This window comes from Mus musculus, chromosome X, assembly GCF_000001635.26.
Source record: "Mus musculus strain C57BL/6J chromosome X, GRCm38.p6 C57BL/6J".
NCBI lineage: Eukaryota > Metazoa > Chordata > Mammalia > Rodentia > Muridae > Mus > Mus musculus.
The window spans coordinates 45,402,974-45,408,057 of NC_000086.7; the positions used below are offsets into that span (position 1 = coordinate 45,402,974).

Consider the following 5,084-nt stretch of genomic DNA (forward strand, 5'->3'; position numbering starts at 1 on the left):
TTGGATAGTATACACAAATTTTAAAGCATTTATCTCTAAATGAGATGTGTGTATAAGACCCTTCTCTCAAGACTCAGGAATTATGTGGAAGAGGAGGCAGAAAGATTATAAGATCCGGAGGTGATGGATGACTCTGAGAAAATAGGATCATTCATATACAATGAATATGAACTCAAAATATATTACAGCATATACAAGATTGGCACAGATTCAAGCCAGCAAAATTACCAACACTAAAAAGGGGGAGTAAACAGAAAAATCCCACCCAAACCAAAAAGTTATTTTTAATTGTCACTTGCTGGGAAACAAAAAATATTTTTCTTTGGGGTACTGCTAAGTATGTCAACCATGTTATACAGTAGACCCTGGCCAGGAGTAGTTCGCCAACACAAAATGGACTCTATTTTAACTAACTAACTAACTAACTAACTAACTAACTAACTAACTAACTAACTAATTAATTAATTAACTTATATATATATGAGTGGCATCTTCTTTATTTTGTATTCATTTAATTTTAGAACACACTAAAACAAACAAAAATTATACAATACTCAAACCTGGTACTTTGAAAGTGGGAGGGGATTTTCCTGTCTTAAGGCACAGGAGAGGATAGAAGAAATTCTTCGAGACATAGGCAGAGATCCAGATGTCAATACGTTACTAGGGCAGAAACAGGGAAAGTATACAGGGGGAATAGGCTTCCCAGAGGGGTCTTTAATCTACTTCTTCCATGTGACAGGCATCCACATCACCCTCAAGACAATCTCATCAGGGACAGCAGTACTGGGCTTCTCTGCTGTTATCTCACTTGTAAATATATCCAGGCCTAGTGAAATCATGTGGTAGAGGCAGTTGGAATCAGTTTGGAGATCCTCAAGTGAGAAACCAGAGCAGTTTCAAACAGCAGCACCACCAGGTTCTTGACAGCTTTACTATTTTTGTCTGCTTCAGCCTTCTGCAGCAGGTTCTCCAGAATGGAGTAGTGAGGACTGATCTCTAAATGATCTTTGGCCATCATGTAACCCATTAAAGAGTTGCCCTGCAATGTTTGGGCCTTACTGATCCACTATATATATACTGTTTAGCCATAGGTGCTTCTTACAATGTAGCAGGGTGAAGATACAAGGCTACTGAAGATTGTCACTTTTGAAACCTTCTTATCCAAGATCTCCTTCATGAGGTTGCAAATATTCTCTAAATTTGCCTTGCTCTCCCCAATTTTTTTCTTCTCTTACTCATCCTTTGGTAGCTCCAGACCCTCCTTAGTCACTGAGACCAGGTTGTTTCTATCAAATCCCTTGAACTGCTGTATGTAGTACTTGTCAATAGGTTCTGTCCTATATAACACCTCCTAGCCCTAGGTGCTCACATACTTCACAAAGGCAAAGTTGGCCATCAGCTCTTTGATCTCACCTGTGATATAGTACATAGATGTCTGTGTCTCCTTCATGTGAGACAAATCCTTTAGCAGAAAAGCCTCTCATCTCCAGACTAAAGAGAGTGATAGCAAAGGAGCCCAGAGAGGTAGCAACAATTATTGTATTCTTCATGGATTCTAAGCTTTATGTTCGAGGAAAAATGCCTCGAAGTATTTCTCATAGTTTTCTTTGTCTTCAGCCAACTCAGAAAAGAGCACAATGCAGTTTTCAGTGTATTTTGTGGATGACCCTAGGGATCTTTCTATGCTGGAGCACTTCTCAGTAGATTTTCAGAGGCAGGTCCTCAGTGTCTACTACACTATGGAGAAAAGTAAGGTACTACAATTTCAGCTCCTTACATCTGTCCATTATAAACACATGTTGTATGTACAGTTTGATGTTATTCTTGTTCTCACATTTATAAATTTACAATGGGGCAATGTCCCTTGGGAACATCCTTTTAGTGTCTCAACTTAAATACAAATTGATGTTAAAGAAATTGGAAGAAAGACACATATATTTGTTAGCAAAATAATACAGAGGCAATCATATTACTTTATAATCCTCATTTCTGCAACTGGTTATGAGGCCTTAATTGGTATTTATAACAACCTTCCTCTATTACCCATTCTGTATTTCCTTCACCTTCGGCAAGCACCTCAGCAGGTCTTGGCTCTTTTCCTGGAGGATTGACCCATACCTTCATTCCTGATGGATCTGTGTCCTTTGCCACCCTGCTTGGATTAGGCTGTTGTAGTTTCCCATTGACTTTAATCACAGGACATGGTAGTACTAAGAGACACCCTAAGGGATCTTCTACATTTCAAACATAATCTTGCTTACCTCCATGTGAAGAGGTAATCCAATTTCCGCATGGTAATCTGGATCTATCACCCCTCCTAACACTTTTATTCCTTCTTTAGCCTATTGGTTTAAGGGCATTTAAGCCCAAAATAACCAGGGGGAAATCTGAGCTTCCAGTTCAATGGAATATTTGTTGTAGCTCCTGGTAGGAACACTCCCCCTTCTGGAGCCAAACTTCTAGGCCTGTAGAGCCTAGAGTTATGGGGACAGGAAGCAAAATTTTTCCTAGAGGGTCACTAGGAGTGATAGTGAGTGGCACTGTTCCCTTTTGCACCCCTTGATTCCTGGACCAATGGATTCTGGCTATGGGGGAAACTGTACCATATATGGAACGCTGATTCAAAGCATATACTGCCTTCTGAAGAACTCTGCCCCAGCCTTTCATGATATTACCACCTAATTGGCACTGTAACTGCGTCTTCTAAAGGCCATTCCATCTTTCTATCAGACCAGCTGCTTCAGGATGATGGGGAGCATATTAATACCAGTGAAGTCCATGATGTGGGCCCACTGTCGCACTTCTCTGGCTGTGAAATGAGTTTCTGGGTCAGAAGCAATACTGTGTGGAATACCTTGACGATAGGTAAGGGATTCTGTCAGTTCATGAATAGTGGTTTTAGCAGAGGCATTACGTGCAGGAAAGGCAAACCCATAACCAGAATAAGTATCTACTCCAGTAAGAACAAAACACTGTCCTTTCCACGAAGGAAGTGGTCCAATGTAGTCAACTTGCCACCAGGTTGCTGGCTGGTCACCTCGAAGAATGGTGCCATATCTGGGGCTCAGTGTTGGTTTCTACTGTTGGCAGATCTGGCATTCAGCAGCAGCTGTAGCCAGGTCAGCCTTGGCGAGTGGAAGTCTGTGTTGCTGAGCCAAAGCATAACCTCTATCTCGACCACCATAGCCACTTTGTTCTTGTGCCCATTGAGCAATGACAGGGATGGCTGGGGAGAGAGGCTGACTGTCCACAGAACAGGTCATCTTATCCACTTGATTACTGAACTCCTCTTAAGCTGAAGTCACCTTTTGGTGAGCATTTACATGGGACACAAATATCTTCACATTCTTTGCCCATTTGGAGAGATCTATCCACATACTTCTTCCCCAGATGTCCTTATATTGTCTCCAGGAGGTGTAGCCCAGATTAAAGGTGTGTTCTACCACACCTTTAATCCCATATGACCTTGAACTCAGAGATTTAATCTTCTGGTATCCATAGCCATTATGCCACAAGATCTCCATACCAAGATCCAGATCAGAAACTTCTATCTCCAAGCCTCCAGATAAGAGCCACTGGTGAGCCTTCCAATCTGGATTGTAGTTCATTCCAAATATAGTCAAGTTGACAACCAGGAATATCCACTACAGAAAGTATTGTTGATAAGGGATAAGACCTGAGTGATTTCTGCCTGAAAAGCAAAGATGTCCACCATTTTGCAGTCCATGATTCACTTCCTCAGCAAAGCCAAGTAATAGTAAAGAGCATGGTGAGCCAGGACCACGTCTGACTCCCAGGTAAGCCAAGCCTGCTCAGGCATGACTCAAGAGAGCTTTTATTCTTACTTTTACTTTTCTTTCCTTTTTATGAGAGGTAAAGAGAGGGAGAAAATAAGTATGCAAATCAATATATAAATATATAAGTATAAAGTTGGGCACACTAGAGGAACAGATAAAGAGGGGAAAATTAGCAGAATACATGCTTTTTAGAAAATATATAGAAATAAAACTTACTCTGCCTTTGCAAGCCTATACCAATGGTCAATACGTTCTCAATAACACTATGATTACTTGTCAACCATTCACCCCTTCCTGTTTGGGTATTTTATATGGCTAGAGGTTGCACAGGTCTTCACATGCTGTGAGAGTTGTTGTTTTTATATGTCCATCTTCCCTATTGTGTCCAGAAAATAGTTTTTGAAATCATACATCACCTTTGGCTTTGACAGATTTTATGCCCTCTCTTCCAGGAAGATTCTTGGGCCTTGAGAGAAGGGTATGTTATAGACATCCATTTAAGTTTGTGCACTCTGAAGTCTATTCTTCTCTCCATTTGAATACTTCTGTGTAAATAGCTATAAACTATAACACTAAACAGTCTCTGATGATTATTTAGAAATGGTCTTTGAGTATAAAAATAAATCATTAGGAGTCATTTTGACACTGTGGCTATTTAGCAGAACAGTAGGAATAGGTTTGTCCACAGGTTCTACGTGTGCAGGTATGGATTTCATCTCACTGAGCACACTTTAAATCTACTCAGGCAGTGGTTTGTGAAGCCCATATCATTTGTAACACTATTGCAACATTTGGCATATCTTACCAGAAAATACCTTTGCTATAGCATTCAGGGATCAGGGCTGGGTGAAACTTATGATTACTTTTTACTCTGGCTGCATGTCTAAGACCTTCCACCACTATGAAAACTAAACAGGAAAAAATGAAGCTTCCAAGGCTGTAGTCACTTGTTTTCTCCATATTTATGACTTAGCTATGTGAAGAATTCTTCACTGGATCCTACCATTCAGTTTTAGAGTATAACCATGGCAAATATCCTACCTTGTGATGCATGGGGTTCTATAAGATCTCATTGAATGAGAATTTCAAAAGAGTGCCTGCCACTGCAGGCTTATTTGGAAGCACATGTTGTCTATGGGGTTGTCTCTATTATAAGTTAATTCCACTTGAACTTTCTTTTAATCAGCATGTATTGCAGGTTTCCATATGGCTTCTACAAAAGTTTTCAATGTTAATTATTTCTCCACACATTCATTATTTCACCTTTCCTTCCCATGTCACAGA

At 40.2% G+C, this 5,084-nt stretch overlaps 1 pseudogene; it reads right to left on the reverse strand.

Moving 5' to 3' along the window:
* Positions 1 to 521: 521 nt before the first annotated feature.
* On the reverse strand, positions 522 to 1,834 carry Gm14606 (predicted gene 14606; annotated as a pseudogene).